The 19,473-nt window shown below is 34.3% G+C and overlaps 1 protein-coding gene and 2 pseudogenes across 1 annotated transcript in view; 1 reads left to right on the top strand and 2 right to left on the bottom strand.

Annotated features, from left to right (window-relative positions):
- Positions 1 to 170: 170 nt before the first annotated feature.
- The window catches only part of ORC4 (origin recognition complex subunit 4), a 77,129-nt gene continuing 57,826 nt past the window's right edge, over positions 171 to 19,473 (top strand). Inside the window, 1 exon segment of the mRNA XM_039855725.1 lies at positions 171 to 317. The gene's annotated coding sequence lies outside the window, so the exon portion shown is untranslated.
- On the bottom strand, positions 4,252 to 4,803 carry LOC120597117 (60S ribosomal protein L17-like; annotated as a pseudogene).
- LOC120597380 (uncharacterized) lies at positions 18,095 to 18,213 on the bottom strand (annotated as a pseudogene).

Here is a 19,473-nt window from a genome sequence, read left to right as displayed (position 1 = left end):
CCGGAAGACATTGTAGCAGGGGGTAGCGGGGCGGGGGCGGGGAGTAGGAGGAAGTTGCTACTCTTTAACACTCTCAGCCCCCTCCTCCCTCCTAAGAGAAAGTGGAGGAACAGAAGTGGGCGTGGACAGAGGCGAAAGGCGGTCACGTGTTGGGGCGGGAGGGGCGGTGCGTGCGCAGGGCATGCCGGGAGTAGTGGTGTGTCGTTGGCAGCTGCAGGTGAAGCTGGTCGGACTGCGGGGCGAGAGAAGCCTGTGAAGCTAGTCCTGCGGTCGCTAGATCCTGGCTCTGCCTTGGTAAGGGCAGCCTTTTCTGAGAGGTAACATGGGGTAGGCAGGCCTCAGGACGAAGAGCATAGGCACTAGTGGCGAACGGCTAATCGAAAGGGGGAGGACGGAAGGGTTTGGAGACTAGGAATGCGAGAAGGGAGGCAGGCTTGTCTAGGCCAGGCAGGCCGGAAACCAGGCGGGCTCCTGTCTCGTGGCCTCTCTACGAGCCTGCCGACGAATCCCCGACGAGTGCAGGGAGCCCTGATGAAACTAGATCTGTGGCGGGATGACGACTACACTCGGTGGTGATGAGGTCCTGGTGTAAGAGAGAAACGATATCTCTGGAGTGTGCAGATGACTCTGGTGACTGCTTCAGCTCAGAGCAGAGGACCTGTCAAGGCAGGAAGACAAGCTCCATGTGTGAATTTTGACAACTTCTAGGATTAGATGGATTGCTTATATTGGCTGTTACGACCGTCAGTCCTTACTTCGCTACCCCTGGAAATCTGGAGTGGCTTTGGGGAGCGAGCAAACTGGGAAGTCATGAGTGGAATTTCTCTCCATGTTTTGCGTTGTACTGCAACTAAACGCCAGTGCCTGTTCTCAGAAAGGGTTATGAAATTGTATAGTCCTTGATAGTGAGTATTAGAGTTGCTGGAAAAGGAACATCATCAAAGTTTTCCCTTTCTATAGTGTAGATGAGAGATTTTTAAATGGTTATTTTGTTCTAGGTTTCTGGTTGATATTCTCGGATTAAGAGCCTTAGGTTTCTCAATTAAATGCTGTTTTTTGCTGGAAATAATGTTTATCTTATAAATCAATTCAACATTTTAAGAAAAGATTCATGAATTTACCTTAGTAAAGCTTTTTAGTAAAATAGCACTGCTTTTTTACATTCTCTTCATACAGTATTAACTAAAATCATTCCGATCTTTAAGTTATCATTTTTTGTAAAGGAACTTTGAAAGATTATCACCCATGTATGGTTTCTATTAAGACCAAGAGTCTAAAATTCCTCGTGTCTGTCGTGTTGGTATTATTTAATTCTGTAATGGGTCCTGAGGGTACACTATCATTAATAAAGATACCACTATTTTCTACGTTTCACTTACATGTTTTGACAGTGGATCCTATTTATATGTATCATTACCTGTTGCTTACTACTCTGTGTGTGCAGTAATCTTGTCAAATATAAACAAGGCTCCCGTACCTTAAATTTTAGTTTATATTGATACCAAATGTGTACCACTTTATAACAACAAAAAAATTATAGCAATTAAAGTGCCTTAGATAATTTTAAAATATTTTTGTATGGTAAAATACTAAATATGCAGAAAAGTGCACAAATCAGAGATATGCAGTATAATGAATAGTTACACAGTGAACACTGTAATCAGTACCAAAATCAAGAACTAGAACATTGGTGGCACTGGAGACATACTCCTCCCGCCATTCCTGATCTTTCCTTTCTCCTCACCACTCCCAGAAATTTACACTATTTGGATTTTTATGGTAATTATTTCCTACTTTTATTTCAACTTTATTAAACCACCTATGTCGACATTCCTAAACAATATAGGTCAGTTTTGCTTGTATTTTACCTATATGTAAATTATGTTATTTTCTCTCATGTTGCTAATATTTAACCATGTTGGTACCCTTAGCTTTAGTTCATGTATAGTAATGTCTATAGTGTCGTGTTATTAGTCTTTTTACTAACAAACCACAGTTAACTAGTCTAATATTAATGAACATTTAAATTGTGTCCAGTTTTTAGCAATTATGAACAATGCTACTATGAAAGATCTGAAACATGTTATTTTTATGCACTAGCATGCCATTTTGTAGAGTATGATTATGCCAAACTTTTCCAAAGTGGATATATCAATTTAATCCCCCACTGGCAGTAGATGATGGATCCCTTTTTTCTACAGTCTTACCAACAGTTGCCATTTTCTGTTTTTGCCAAACTAATGAATGTAGCTTTATATTATTGTTTTAATTTACAGTCCCTGGTTATTAATGCAATTAAGCACTTTAAAAAAAATTTATTAGCTATTCAGATCTCCTCCTCTTTGAATTGTCTTTAAACCTTTTTCACAGTCTTTCTGTTAAGTTTTCTAAGTTTTAAAGATTTGAGCAGTCTGGCAAATATTTTTGTGTGCTTAGATCATTTCTCACTTCCTGGATAACTTTATCTCCATTTTGTTTCTTACTGGTTTATATGCTATTATTGTTGTTATTTGAATGTTATTTGTAATTTTAACTCCAGCGAAAAGGCTTTATCCAATAGAGTAGCGACATCTATGTGTGTTTGTTGAACATTTAAAATATGGCTAGTGTTACTGTGGAACTGAATTTTTGGTTTTATGCAGTTTTAACTTAAAATTGACAATTAATACTTGATTGATTTGTCTAAAAACCCTTAAATATGTTTAGAACAACTTAGGTATGTAAATTACTTTCTCAACTGTAAACTTATATAAAAATAAAGATTAAGTATTTTTGATGACCATTTAGCATCTGAATTATCATGTTCTGTAAATGTCAAATAAACACCAGATTTCTAAGACTTAGTAGAAAAACAATGTAAATTAATTCATCTTGCTATGATTATGTTGAAATTATAATAAAGTAATTTCACCTTTTTTTAATGTGGATATTGAAAAATTTTTTAATTATATTGGTAGTATTGTATTTCTGTTGGAGAGCACAGTTCTCTACTGTCAATGTTGAGTACATATCCCTATAAATTTACTACTGTCCGTGTTCTTAATTTCTTTTGCATCTCTGAATTTTCTTTGGGTATTTTTTTCCTTTTATTGAGTACAGTCTTCAGAAGTTATCTAATACAGGTGTGCTAATGGCCAATTTTCTTAATTTTTTGCTTACAGTGTCTTTGTTTCCCTTCAAAGTTGAATGTTTTGGGGATATTAAATTGTAAAATTGGTTATGGTTGTTTTTCAGCACCTCAAAGATAATGTTCCACTGTGTTTTGGCTTTCAGTATTGATTTGGAAAGTCAGCTGTCACTCTAAATCTTGGTCCTTTGAAAGAAACCTGCTTTTAAAAATGTTTTGTTTTTTTGTCTTAGGTTTTTTGCTCTATCTTCATAATGTTTTCATGTGGAAATCTTTTTCCTGTTTTGTGTTCACTGGGATTCTTAATTCTGTAGCTCAGTGTCTTTTTAAGAAATATATCACCTATGTTCCTTCTTACTGTTTTTACTACTTGCTAAAAATTACAATTGTGGGTGTTGTTGACCTACTATTCATAGTTTTTTACTTTTATTTTTATTTATTTTTTTGGTTTGTGACTGATAATTATAGTTTCTGAATTTTTTATGGGTCTGTTTCTGCTAGTTCATGATTTTTTTTTCTTGTGTGCCTGTGTGCTGGTTGTTGTATTTGAAAAAATATAGAAATAGCATATAAGTCCTAAGATAATATCTTTCTCAAGAAGGCATGTTTTTGTAGGAAAGGTGCTTCAAGATGCTACCAGTCCCAAGTTAGTCATGTTCAAGACTTGGGATCTCTTCTGTTATACAAATGACATGAAGCAGGGCCTCAAGTCATATGAGTCATGCGAGTTCTGTTTTACTTTCACTACTCCCTTATCCTGATGATGTTGCCCTTAAAGTTGGGTGATGGTTTATATGAGTCCCCAGGTTTGGTGGATCCTGTGCTTTGGTTTTTTGCCCCATGCTCAGCAAAGCCACCAGTAGCTCATCAACATTCTTGTTTCTCAGCCTTTTTGTCTTAGTGGGCAAAAGGCTTCAGGACAAAGTGACTGAGGGTATGGTTTCTCTGGTTTACCTCCTAGATTTTGGAATGTATTTCATACTATCTTATTTACTTTTTTTATTGGGAAGGTTTTTTTGGTTGACTTCAGCAGGAGGACTAATCCTGTCTGCCATTACCATTAATAGAACCCTTATACTCTTATTTTTGAATTTTGAGATTTTCTTTTTTATTTTTATTAGAATTTATTTGATGCTAAATTTACTCCCAGGCCATAAATTTTGTTTCTTCAGGGATATCTTTTTCTTCTTCGCAACCTCTTTCTGTTTGGGAACCATCTGCTCTTTTTTAGTAAGGATCATCTCAATGTGGCAAGGAGAGCTCATGTATGGGTTAATCTGCCCACGAGCTCTGTAAGTTCTGTGTGGCATCTTGATGGCTTTGTTCACCTGGATGTCTTCAGTAACCAGAGAATCTACATCTAAACCCGTAAGTTTAGCATTACTATCTGCAAGTGCAGCAAAAATTCAGCAGTCTTTTTAGGCCAGTGACCCTGTGTCTAGCCCCATTGTTTGACCTGGGCATACCTACCTACCAGCTCCACCATTGTTACCGGGGAATGGCACACCTTGCTTCTATAAAGTGACATCCTTCAGATTCTTGGTAGCCTTTCAGGTATGCATACCCTTGATGGCCTGGGCAGTTTCACAGATGTTCTTAAAGTGAACACGAAGATTTGAACCTCTTGATTTGCATGATTTTGTGGGGTTTTCCAGGTCAGGCGAATAGCTAACCATTTTCAGAGGTCACCTCAGGCCACTTACCAGAAGAGCAAATTTTGAGATTTGATTTAAAGATGTTTCTACTTCTAGGCAAAATTAAGTCATATATTAGGCTAAAAGTGTTTAAATTATATTGGCTTCCACAGTATCAGAAGCCAAGTTAATTAAAATTTAGAAAATATTTTCATGCAGTCTGTGCTCCTTAACAGTTTCGAATGTAAAAGAACACATGCTTTGAAGTATTAATTACTTCTACATGGCTTATTATTAAAAATCTATTTATCACAAATTCAGTTCTCCAGAATATTGCCCATCATAGTTGGTGCCATGGTGGACCAAATTGGTTGGGCCTTTATCTCCTCACTTTGCTCAGGCCTCAGGAAGTGTATAATATTGGACAAGGTGGGTGTTATAGCCCATATTTCCCCTCTAAGAGGAAGCACTTTTAAAACTTTTTTTTTTTTTTTGGCCAATTCTTTTGGTAATTACCTTCATATTTCTAAATAATATATCACTATGTCTTGAATTTCCTATTTTAGGCATTATCTGTTGACTTCCCACTAAGGATGATATAAATTTCCATTTTTTCCCCCAGACACCCTAACCACTCCCTCATTGTATCACTGATACCTTAGTTTTGGGTAAATAACTGTCAGTGTCTGTATAGTTTCTCAATATTTATCATTAATTCGGTCCCAGACTATCTGCTGGTTGACAACATATTCTCTCCGTAGGTTCAGAGGTATCAATTATTTTTATCAGTTTAATCTTGATTGAGAAGTTTCTCCATCATTCTTTCCAGATTAGGCCAATTGCTTGATATAGTTGCCTCTCATGCAACTCTATCCTATGGTGGAGCCTTTGTTTTCTGTATCCTAGGTAATCCTTTGTCTTGAACACTCATTTTGTTTGGTTAGCCTCCAGTAGCTGTCTGAAAGGCAAATGTTTGGAGGCATTATGTATCTGTAAATGTCTGCACTTTACCCTGACTAGTCTGAATATAGAATTCTAAGTTGGAAATGTTTTCTTTAGAATTGTGAAGGAATTTTCAGTGTCTGATACAAAATCTTAAGCTGTTCTAATTTTCAACACTTTGCATTTCACTTTTCTCTCCCCTGTGGAAGCTTCTGTAGCCTTTTTGTTTGAAACTTATAGAATCTTCTTTTTGTTGTATCCAGTGTTCTGAAATGTCACAGTGTTATGAAGTGACTAATATGAGTCTAGGCATCCCCTTTGTCGTGCATTTCATGGGTTCTTTATGTGTGATAACTTGTATCTTTCAGCTCACTTGTATCTCTCAGCTCAGAAAGTTTCTGATACTTGTCCTGTAATCTCCTTGCTTCTAAGTGTTTTGTTCTGGAAATACAAATAGACATTATATGCCTGGACCTATTTTCTTTCCCCCATTTTTCATCTTTTTCCCGTTTTATGCTTTTATACTTTATAGGAAATTTACTTGATTTTTTAAACCTTTGAGACTTTCATTTCTGCTATTTTTTTATTTACAATACCATTTTTTTCTTTTTATGAATTTAATTAAAGTTTCATTTTAAAGTTAATTTATCTCTGCTTACTCTGTTTTCTCTGTTATTCTTTCTGTTAGTATATTTTACTTTTATTTTAGAGTTTTTCCTTCACTATCTTATGATCCCTAATTGTATGTTCAAATTTATATAAGAGGCATTAGATAATTATTTTACGTCTCTGTGTACTTGGGTGGGGCTTGGTAGCTATTGATGGATCTCACTGGGGAAAGATTTGGATGGGCCATAGGGAGGAATCCTGATGTGTACCTCTTTAGATATTTGGAAGTTTTTTCTATTTGGCTAGTAAGAGTCCAATGAGGAGAATTTTCCACTTTCCTCTAAGTCACCAGTTTTTGGCTACCACGGTATGACCCCCCAGGGGATAATTGACAATGTCTAGAGACATTTGATTATCAAATGTGGGTTGGTACTGAAAATCAATAGAGAGAAGTTGCAGGTGCTGTTGAACATTCTACAATGCACCAGACAGCCACTTACAACAAAGAATTACCCATTTCAAAAATGTATGTAGAGCCTATCTTAAGAAACCCTGCTCCAAGATATAAGCCTGATTGCTAGTGCTCCGAGAACCAGCTGAAAGCAGAGAGTTCAGGAATCTCAACATCCAATTTGCTTCAACTGTGATACCCTCACCTTCTACTGTGTCTGATATTTCCCAGTGTAGAATCCTTCAGTGTTACCCTCTATAGAAACTCTTATTTTCTAGTAGGGTAGGATAGAGGCTTCCACTTGATTTTAACTATTTTGGTACTGCAAATCTTTGAACATGACTTTGTCAATGAATTCTAGCCCAGATTAAAATACTGTTCGTTAGGTGACCATGATGTTATGTATTTGTCCTATTGGGACAGGATTGACTGATGAGACTGAGTAGCTTTGTACATTTTACTAAAGGCTTAACTGGGACAATAATATGAGATAAGATTGTAAACTAGGAGATAGATGAACTCTGGAATTGACAGTTATTCTCCATTTTTTGACTTCAGTTTTATTCTCTCTTTTCACTCCAGATCCTGCTCTAGGTGCTTATATTCAAATAAGCATGTGTTGAAGTTGCTAGTTACTCCTACTTTCTTTTTTCCGCATAATCTCACGTTCTTCCCCCAATCTTCCTCTTCATCTCCAATGAAAACACAACAGAATTTTAGTCTTTTACTGCTTCTTTGATTAACATGAGAGTTGAGATTACTATTAAGTTTTGACCAAAAGGTGAGGTACTAACTTAGCAAGATTAAAGTTCTAAGTGTGTTAGCATTTCTTTTGGCACACACATGCATATTTTTTACTTTCTCCCATGTGTTTTTATCTTTTCTCTATTTGTAAAATAAACACTTTTTTTAATATAGATGATCCAGAAATGTCAACTTATGTTATTCTCTTAAAATAATCACTTCTATGTTTGTATGTTTCAGTCAACTTACATTATATTGAGTAGATACCAAAAATATTTTCTCTAAAAGCTGGGTTGCAGCTATTAGCCATTAGATTTCATTTTTTGCATCATGTCCAATGTGTTATAGCACTGCTATGATACAGTGTCTGGTGGGCATCATGTATTTAAAAATTTATATTGAAACAAATTTTATATGCATAACATGGTTAAAAGTTAAAATAATTTTTTTTAGTGTCATAGCACTGATAACTATATAGTCAATTTGTATAATATATTATTTAAATTCAAGATATTTATTTTTTAAAGTTACAAAATAAGGCAATATCCATTTAGTGTAAAAGTGATAAGAAAAAATGAAAATCATATATAATTCTTATATCTGGAAATAATTCTTTGCAGATGTTAATATATGTAATTTTAATTTTTTTAAAATATATTTTTATACACTTATTAACAGAACCAGACCAGAGTTTTGTCGTATACTTAAAAAAATATATAGCTAACACCTCTCCGTTATATTAAACACTATTATAAAATAATATTGTTTATTTGCTTTATTTTTGTTTTGTTTGTTTGTTTGTTTTATTATGGTGACTTTGGTTAATGAAATCCAGAAAATTTCAAGCATGCAATTCAACAGTAAGGCATATTGCATTGCAATCTAACTGCTCATAGTTAGATTTCTTTCTGTCACCACACATTTGATCGCTTTTACCCCATCTACCTACTCTCCCCGCCTCTGGTAACCACTGGTCTATTAACCATGTCCATAAGTCTCTGTCCTGTTCATTTGTTGCTTTTTAGGTTTATATCCACATATAAGTGATAAGTGGTTTTCAGCTTTTTCTGGCTTATTTCGTTTAGCATGATTATCTTGAGGTCCATCCATGTTGTCGCAAATGACAGTATTTCATCTCTTCTTATGGCTGAGTAATATTCCATGGTATATATGTACCACAGCTTCTTTATCCAATCATCTATTGTAGGACACTTCAGTTGCTTCCACGTCCTGGATACCGTGAATCACCTGTGTGCAAATATCTTTTTGGATATGGATTTTCAAGTCTTTACGGTAAATACCTAGTAGAGGGATTGCTGGATCATGTGATAGATCAATTCTTAGTTTTTTGAGGAACTTCTGTATTGTTTTCCATTGTGGCTGTACCAATTTGCATTCCCACCAGCAGTGTATGAGGGTTCCTTTTACTTCGCATCCTCTCCAACACTTGTTATTACTTGTCCTGTTGATAACAGCTATTTTAACATGTTAGATGGTATCATTGTGGTTTTGATTACATTTCCCTAATAGCTAGTGATATTGAGCATCTTTTCAAATATTTATTGGCCATTTGTATGTCCTCTAGGGAGAAGTGTCTCTTCGGGTCCAATTTTTTGATTGGATCATTTGGTTATTTTTGTTATTGAGTAGTACGAGTTCTTTGTATATTTTGGATATTAGGCCCTTATTGGAGGCATTCTTGCAAATATGTTTTCCCATTCAGATGGTTGTATCCTTACTTCATCGACGGTTTCTTTTGTTGTGTAGAAGCTTTTTAGTTTGACGTAGTCCCATTCATTTATTTTTGCTTTTACTTCCCTCACCTTTGAGGTCATATTTATAAAATCCTCTTTAAATCCAAGGTCCATAAGTTTAGTTCCTATGTTTTCTTCTATGCAGTTTATTGTTTCAGGTCTTATATTCGGATTCTTAATCTATTTTGAGTTAATTTTGGTGCATGCTGATAGACAACAGTCTAGTTTCATTATTTGCAGGTGGCTTTCCAGTTTTCCCAGCACCACTTATTGAAGAGGCTTTCCTTTCTCCACTGTATATTTTTGGCTCTTTTGTCAATAATTATTTGCTAATGTAAACATGGGTTTATTTGTGGATTCTCCATTCTTTTTCACTGGTCCATGTGTCTTTTTCTGCCAATACCATGCCGTTTTGATTATTGTTACTTTGTAGCATAATTTGAAATCAGATAGAGTGATGCCTCCAGCCTTGTTCTTTTTTCTCATGACGGCTTTGGCGATTCTGGATCTTTTGAGCTTCCATACAAATCTGATGATTTTTTATTCTATTTTTTTTTAAATGCCAATGGGATTTTGATGGGATTGCATTAAATCTGTATAATGCTTTTGGGAATATGGTCATTTTAACTGTGTTGATTCTTCCAATCCAAGAACATTGAATATCTTTCCAATTCTTTGTATCTTCTTCAATTTCTTTTAATAGGGTCTTGTAGTTTTCATTATATAGGTTCTTCACATGTTTCATTAGATTTATTCCTAGGTATTTTATTCTTTTTGTTGCAATTGCAAAAGGAATTATTTTTTCCACTTCATTTTCTGACACTTCATTATTAGAGTATAAGAATGCTATGGATTTTCAAACATTGATTTTTGTATCCAGAAACTTTACTGTATATTTGCTTATTGTGTCTAATAGTGTCTAATAGTGTTCTTGTGGAGTCTTTAGGGTTTTCTATATAGAGAATCATGTCACTTCTTCATTTCCTCTTTGGATGCTTTTCATATCTTTCTCTTGCCTGATTGCACTCTTCTACGACCTCTAATGTTATATTGAATACAGTGGCGATAGTGGACAGCTTTGTCTTGTTCTTGATCTTACAGGGAAGGATTTTAGTTTTTCACTATTAAGTATAATGTTGGCTGAGGGTTTGTCATAAATGGCCTTTATTATGTTAAGGTACTTTCATTCTATACCAGTTTTTTTAAGTGTTTTGATCATAAATGGATGCTATCTTGTCAAAGGCTTTTTCTGTATCTATTGATATGAGCATTTCTTGATATGAGCATATGAGTCATTTTTAAATTTGTTTATGTGGTATATCACATTAATCGATTTATGTATGTTCAACCATCATCCCCGTGCCCCTGAGATGAAGCCCACTTGATCATGGTGTATAATCATTTTAATATGTTGCTGTATTTGGTTCACTGGTATCTTATTTAGTATTTGTGTATCAGTGTTCATGAGAGATATTGGTCTGCAGTTTTCTTTTTTTATGTTATCTTTACCAGGTTTTAGTATCAGGGTAATATTGGCCTCATAAAAAGAAATAGGAAATATTGCCTCCTCTTTGGTTTTATGGAGGAATGTGAGGAGAATAAGTATTAAATCTTCTTTGAATGTTTGGTAGAATTCACTGGTGAAGCCGTCTGGTCCTGGACTTTTACTTTTTGGCAAGTTTTTGGTGGTTTCAATTTCCATACTCCTGATCAGTCTATTTAGATTTTCCAGTTCTTCTTGGTTCAGTCTAGGAAGGTTGTATCTTTCTAAGTACTTGTCTATTTCTTGGTGTTATGTACTTTTTCATAATATTCTTGTATGATCCTTTGTATTTCTGTTGTGTCTCTCATAATTTCTCCTCCTTCTTCCCCGATTTTGTGATCTTTCTCTTTTTCCTTTAATGAGTCTAGCCAGGGGGTTGTCAGTTTTATTAACTTTCTCAAAGAATCAGCTCTTTGTTGCATTTACTTTTTCTGTTGTATTTTTGTTTTCAATTTCATTTCTTTCTGCTCTAATTTTGATTATTTCCTTCCTTCAGCTGAATAACTTTCAGTTCTTCTTCCTTTTCTAGTTTTTTAAGATGAAGCATTAGGTTGTTTATTTGGGCTCTTGTTTTTAGAGATAGACCTGTAATGATGTGAACTTTCCTCTTATGACCGCTTTTACCATGTCCCAAAAGTTTTGCTATGTTGTACTATCATTATCATTTGTTTCTATGTATCTCTTCATGTCTCTTTTTATTCTCTGACCCAGTCATTCTTCAGTAGTATATTGTTTAATCTCAACGTATTTGTGGTTCTTTCTGCTTTTTTTGCATTTGATCTCTAGCTTCAAAGCATTATGATCAGAGACTATGATTGGTATGATTTCAACCTTCTTAAATTTGTTGAGGCTATCTCTGTGACCCCGTATGTGGTCAGTCCTTGACAATGTTCCATGTGCAGTAGAGAAGAATGTATAAGCAGCTGTTTTGAGATAAAAGGCTCTGTAAATGTCCATTATGTCCATTTGATCTAATGTGTCATTTAAGGAAGTTATTTCCTTATTGATTTTCTGTTTGAATGATCTGTTCATATCTGACAGTGGGTATTTAGGTCCCCTACTATGATAGTATTTTGTTCTGTTTCTCCCTTTAGTTCTGTTATGAATTACTTTAAATATTTCGAGACTCCCTGATTGGAAGCATAGGTATTAATAAGTGTTATGTCTTCTTGGTGCGTGATTTCTTTTATCATTATGAAGTGTGCCTCAGCATCTTTCTTTAACTTTTTTATTTTGAAGTCTATTTTGTTCGATATTAGTACCGCTACTCCCACTTTTCTCTGAATGCCATTTGCTTGAAATATCATTTTCCACTCTTTCACTTTGAGTCTATATTTGTCTTTGGAGCTGAGATGTGTCTCCTGGAAGCAACATATGGTTGGTTTTTGTTTTTTGATCCATTCTGCAACTCTGCCTTTTTATTGGTGAGTTCAGTCCATTTACATTCAGGGTGATTATTGAAATATGAGGTTTTCCCATAGCCATTTTACCTTCTGCTTTTTGGTAGCTCGGTGTTTCCATTGCTTCCTTGTCATTGTGTTTCTATTTTTTTATTCTGGTTGGGTTTTGTGGATTTTTTCTCTTGTCCTTCTTGTTTTACATTATGTACCTCAGTTCTGAATCTTTGGCGTGTGGTTACCATTACGAATATGTAGAGGGTAGTTATGTATATAGCCTTATTTTCATTCCCCTTTGTGAATTTGGATATTTGAATCCTCCCCTTTTCTGTTACTGTTGTCTAAATTTGTTCCTATGTATGCTGAATGTTTATTACTATCTTGAAATAGCAAATCTCTTCTAATTGTTTAAGCTTATAATGCCCTGTTCTTTATAAGGGTTGCATTCCTCTGCTCCTACCTGCCTGCTAGTTGCCTTACTTATAGTTATATATTTTTTCGTCATTTTGTTTTAGGCGAGCTTACCCCTTTTAGTATTTCCTGTAATGCAGGCCTTGTAATGGAGAATTCCCTCAATTTTTGTATGTCTGGAACGGTCTTTATTTCTCCTTCACATCTAAAGGAGAGCTTTGTTGGATACATTATTTTTGGCTGGTAGTTCCTTTCGTTTAATAGTTTGAATATTTGATTCTACTCCTTTCTGGCTTGTAAGATTTGTGCTGGAAAGTCCGGTGATAATATAGTAGGTTTTCCTTTATAGGTTATCGTCTTCTTTTCCCTGGCTGCCCTGAGAATTCTTTCTTTGTCATTGATTTTTGATAATTTTAAGATAATATGTCTTGGAGAAGGCCTTTTTGGGTTGAGATAATTGGGTGTTCTGTTGACTTCTTGAATTCCAAGCTCCAGCTCGTTCCTTAGATTTGGGAAATTCTTGTCCACTACTGGTCTGAAAATGCTTTCTAATCCCTGTTCTTTTTCCTCCCCTTATACAGTGCCTATTATTCATGTTTCCTTTCCTGATAGTATCAGCTAGTTCTTGTATTTCTTCTTCATTATTTTTCATTTGTTGATCTCTCTCTTCTTCCTTCTGATTTATTTCTAGATTTCTGTATTCGATACCACTGATCCTTTCCTCCATTTGGTTGACTCTATTTCCCAAGCTTGTTATTTCATTCTTCGTCTCTTTTAGTATGTTCTTCATCTCCAGAAGTTCTATTTGGTTCTTTTTTATGGTTTTAAGCTCCTTGCTAAAAAAGAACTCATTCTGCTGATCTAGTTGTTTTTTCAATTCCTGTGGTAGCTCTTATTTGCATATCCTTTGCTCAGACATGTGCGTGTGTAGGTTGGGTGTTTTTTGTTGAGTTTTAGATGTTCACCTTATTGTTAATTCAAGGGAAGAGATCTGGGGACATCTCTTACTCCTCTATGCTTCTGACATCGCTTGTTTGCTTTATTTTAAAGAAATTTCCAGCCAACTTCTGTGAGTTATGCTCCTGAATAGTGCCGTGATGAGTGTTGACAAGAGAAAATAAAATATGAAAAATTTCTTACTTCTGTATATAAATGTTCCCGAAGCATGTGATTTCTTTAAAAACAACAGATAAATTAGTTTTAAAATATTTTAAAGTAGCTAACATTTCCTTTAAATTATCATTCGTTTTTTCAAGTTCTCTTCTTAGTTTGTTGAAATTTTTTTTCATCATGAATAGGTATTGGATTTTGTCCATTGCTCTTTCTGCATCTATTGATAAAATTTTGATTATTTTTATTCTTTTGATGTTACAGATTACATTAGTTGCTTTAGGAATGTTGAATGAGCCTTGCATACCCAGAATAAATTCCACTTGGTTTTGTGTCTAATTATTCTTATACATTGTACAATTCAATTTGTTAATATTTTGATGAGAATTTTTGCATCTATATTCATTAGTGATATCGGTCTAGTTTTCTTGTAATGTTTTGTCTGATTTTGGTATTAGAATAATGCTGGCCTCACAGAATGACTTAGAATGTATTCCTTCAGCTTTTATTTTCTGGAAGCGGTTATAGAGAATTGATATTATTTTTTCCTTAAATGTTTGATAGAGTCCAAAAGTGAACTCATCTGGGCTTAATGTTTTCTGTTTTGGAATGTTATTAATTATTGATTCAATTTCTTTAATAGATATAAACCTGTTTGGATTATTTCTTCTTGGATGAATTTTGTTAGATTGTGTCTTTATAAGAATTGGTCCATTTCCTCTAGATATCAAATTTGGGAGCATAGAGTTTATAATTTTCCTTTATTATCATCTTAATGTTCATGGGATCAGTAGTGATGGTCTTACTTTCATTTCTGATATTAGTCATTTCCATTATTAGTCATTCTTATTTTCTTTTTTAATCTTTTGTTCTTAGTTAGCCTTACTAGAGGTTTATAAGTTTTACGTTTAAACTAAACCAGTTTCTCATGATCAAATTTTACAATTGATTTCTTGTTTTCAGTTTCATTCATTTCTGCTCTAATTTTTATTATTCTTTAAGTTTAATTTGCTTTTCTTATTCTAGTTACCTAAGAAAGAAACTTGGATTATTGATTTATAATAATAAATTAGAAAGCATGCTTTTTTTTTCTGTTCTAATACATGCATTCAGTACTATAAATTTTCCTCTAAGAAATGCTTTTGCTGCATCTCATACATTTGACACATTCTATATTCATTTTTATTTTATTCACAATTCTTTATTTTTCTTTGTTGACCCATGTGTTATTTAGAAGTGTGTTGTTTTATCTCTTTTGTGGGATTTTCCAGCTATCTTTCTATTATTTCTAATTTAATTCCATCATGGTGTTAGAAAACACTTTATATGATATCTATTCTTTTAAATATAAAGTGTGATTTATGGCTCAGAATGTGGTCTTCCTTGGTGAAGATGCCATGTGAGCTTGAGGAGACTGTGTATACTGCTCTTGTTTGATGCAGTATTCTGTAATATCAATTAGATCCATTTGACTGATGCTCCTGTCCAGTTCAAGTGTGTCTTTACTGATTTTCTGTCAATTATCGATAGAGGGATATTGATATCTCCAAGAGTAAAGTGGATTCATCAATTTCTTCTTGCAGTTCTATCAGTTTTTTTGTCTTACGTATTTTGACCTTCTGTTGTTAGGCACTCACACATTAAGGTTTGTTATGTTAGAGAATTAACTCTTTTATTATTGTGATACCCTCTTTATTCCTGATACTTCTTGCTCTGAAATTTCCTCTATCTAAAATTATGTATCACTACTTCAGCTTTCTTTTGATTATTGTATAACTACCTCTATCTCTCTACTTTAATCTGTGTCATATTTAAAGTTGGTGTCATATAGACTGCATATAGTTGGAGGTCTTGTTTTTATAACCACTCTGATACTCTCTGTTTTTTAATTGGTGAATTTATTTAGACTGTTGACGTTTAAAGTCATTACTGACATAGTGGGGTTAATATCTGTCATATTTATTGCTGTTTTCTCTTTATTGCCTTTGGGTGTTTTTCTTCTTTTTTTTTCCTTTTTTTCTGTGTTCCATTCTTTTTTCCATTCTCAGTTTTTAATTGATCATTTTATATTATTTAGTTTTTTCCTCTCCCAGGCTATAATTATACTTTAAAAAATATATTTTTAGTGGTTGCTATAGAGTTTGCAGTGTACATTTATAAGCAATCCAATTCTACTTTCAAACAACATGCTATTTAATAGGTAGTAGAAGTATTATATAACAGAATAGTCCCTATTCCTTGCTTCTATCCCTTAAAAGTCTTTCCTTGATCATTTCTAAACTGTTAAGCATATAAAGGCATTCATTATTTCTACTTTATTGTTTTTAGTTCCTGATACTTCCTTTTGATTCATTCTTGGAGTTTCCATCTCTGCTTCCATTGCCCATCTGTAATTGCAGATTGTCTGCTTTTTTTCATTAGAGCCCTTACTATATTAGTCATAGTTGTTTTAAATTTCCAGTTTTAATTCCAAAATTGCTGCCATATCTGAGACTCATTCTGTGTCTTCAATTTCATCAAGATTTATTTTTTATTTCCTTTTAGTATGCCTTGTAATTTTTTGTTGGAAGCCACAGAACATGATGAGCATAAGGGATTGAGGTAAATAGATCTTTAATGTAAGATTTTTGTGTTCATTCAGGTCAAAGTTAGACTGTGTTTATTGTTTACTGTATCTGTAGGTGTCAGAAGCTAAAATTTCTCTTGTGTCCTTGCCTTTGTCTATTCTTTTCTTTGGATTTCCCTAGAGAGTTCTTAAATAGGGTCTGAGAGTTGTTCTTTCAGTTATAATTTCCTATTGTACTATAGGTGTTCTATCGATGTGATGGTAAGGTGTGGGAGGGAAAAGAGGCAGTCTATCTATGTTCTTGTTATTAGGTCTCAGTTTTGTTTGTGTGTGTGTGTGTGTGTGTTACAAAGCCTATGTCCCTGGGCTAATATAATCTATGATTATTTCTTTTGAGTATATTTGTTAAAGTGTAAAGGCTGTACAAAATCGAGGCTTCTAGTAATAAGTGCATCATTATTATGTGTTCCATTATCCACAACCTTACCAGCCCTATTTTCTTAACTGAACCAAACAAATATTTTACTTTTTTAAGCCAAAATGGTATCTCATCTTTTTAAAAATTTACCTTTAATGAGGAAGATCTGCATTTTAAAAATGAGATTTATTTTCTCATTTTCCTAAGTTATTTTGTTTTAATATCAGATATCACTTAATTTGCTATTTATTAGTGATAGTTAACAAGGCAGAAAAAAGTTAAACAATGGAACTTTATAGTTTACTACATTAATATAGTAGTAGAGCTTCATCTATGAAGATTTTTTTATCCTTGTCCGGTTTTATTAACAAAGGTTATATCACGTACACAGAATAAAGTTGAAAAGGCCTGCATCGTTTACTAGAATTGTTTAAATAATACCTTTGAAATTTTTTTGAATGTTTGGTTAAACATTTAATTCCAAAACTAGCTGGGGCTGTAGCCACTGTGCGTAGTTTTGAGCATCCTTTCCATTTCTTTTGGGATGACTGATTTCTTCAGGTTTTCTGCCTCTCCATTTCGTTTATTATTTATTTTATTATTGATTTAAATATTTTGTGCTTTGATTTGTATTCTCTGTTATGCACTCGTAAGTTATTTCATTCCTTTTCTAACTTTATAAGTTACATGTTGCAAATTGTATGTTTATTTTCTTTAATAAGTCTGTAAGTTTATTCAATATTTAATAGTTCTGTGTTAAGTTCCAACATGGAGGTGGGGGCTGGTTCCCCAACCCACCAAGCAATTTTTGGGCACCAGCCAAGTGTCTTAAAGTCAACTTAATTCTGACATTGTATACCTGAAGATAGCATGAGATTCCACAGGTTAAGGGCTCAGTTCTACAAGACTGTCCGCCTCCCCCCGCCCCGACTCTTCAGATACTAGTTGCAAGTCAAGGTTGTTACCTGTGCTTCTGACCAACCCTCTGTATAGATCAGAGGATCTAACATCCCACTCCTTGGGTTTGATTAATTTTCTGGAGTGAGTCACAGGACTCAGAGGAACATTTTACTTACTAGATTACCAGTTTTTTATATAAAAGGGTATAACTCAGGAACAACCAGATAGAAGAGATATGTAGCTTAGGATATCGTAGAGAGAGTGTAGAGCTTCCATACCCTCTCAAAACAAGCCACTCTCTTGATATTTGCCCTTGCTCACCAACCCGAAAGTTCTTCAATCCCTGCATTTTGGAGATTTTAATTTTATTCATTCATTCATTATTTATTTATTTATTTTTATTTATTTTTTAGGCAAGGAAACCCTTGGTTGACCTCACAGATTGCAAGGACCTTGTCAGCTTACAATCCTTTATTTTTTATTTTTTACACCTCCAGCACCTAGTCTTCCTAGGTGGTCTCCCATCCAAGTACTAACCAGGCCCGACCCTGCTTAGCTTCTGAGATCAGATGGGATTGGGCTTGTTTAGGGCAGCATGGCCATAGACTATTTTGGGGATTTTTATGGAGATTTCACACATGATTAGTCATTAACTCTTATTTTTAGCCCTTCTGCCTTCTCAAGAGAATGTGGGACAGGGCTTAAAAATTCCAAGCTTCTAATCTTGGCTTGGTTTTTCCAATAACCAGCCCTCATCCAGGATCTATCCACAAGCCCCCTGAGAGTCACCTCATTAGAACAAAGGACACTCCTATCACTCAAGAAATATAAGAATTTCAGGAGCTCTGTGTCAGAAACCCTGGGAAGAAACCAATATACAGTCATATGTGTTTAATGATGGGGATACATTCTGAGAAATACTTCATTAAGTGATTGCATTGTGCTAACGTCAAAGGATGCATTTACACAAAGCTAGGTGATATAGCCTGCTACACACCTAGGCTGTTATGGTATATCCTGTTGCTCCTAGGTTATAGACCTACACAGCATATTACTATACTGAATACTATAGGCAATTGTAATGCAAAGGTAAGTATTTGTGGATCTAAACATATCTAAATATAGAAAAAGTACAGAAAAACGTGGTGTAAAAGATAAAAAATGTTATATCTCTGTAAGGTACTTAACCATGTATGGAACGTGCAGGACTGGATGTTGCTCTGGGTGAGTGAGTGAGTGAGTGAGTGAATGATGAGTGAATATAAAGGCCTAGGACATTACTGCACACTACTGTAGACTTTATAAACACTGTACACTTGGACACTAAATTTATAAAACAACACAATCAAATCAAGTCACAAGTGAAAACGATGTAATCAAGAGACTTGGTAAACATGAGATGTTTGAGCCACCTAGTGTAACATGGCATACTGTTTTCAGCAAACTTTTTTTATAAGTAGAAGAGTACATTCTAAAATAACTAAAAATTATAGTATAGTATATACATAACCAGTAACTTAATTTGTTTATTGTTATTCTCAAGTATTACGAACTATACATAATTGTATATGCCATACTTTTGTACTACTGGTAGCACAGTAGGTTTGTTATATCAACATCACCACAAACATTTGAGTGATGTGTTATGCTACGACATTAGCACGACTATGATGGCACTAGGCAATAGGAATTTTCCATCTCCATTATAATTTCATGGGACCACTATCATATATGTAGTCTGGTGTTGACCAAAACATTGTAATTCAGCACATGACTGTATTAAAAGTTTTTCTCTAAATTTTACCTCAGTCACATTCTTGATTTCATATGTGTTTGGGTTTTCTTTTTTTCTTTTTTTTTTTTTTTT

This window comes from Pteropus medius, unplaced genomic scaffold, assembly GCF_902729225.1.
Source record: "Pteropus medius unplaced genomic scaffold, Ma_sr-lr_union100, whole genome shotgun sequence".
NCBI lineage: Eukaryota > Metazoa > Chordata > Mammalia > Chiroptera > Pteropodidae > Pteropus > Pteropus medius.
This window is presented reverse-complemented; position numbering and strand designations above follow the sequence as displayed.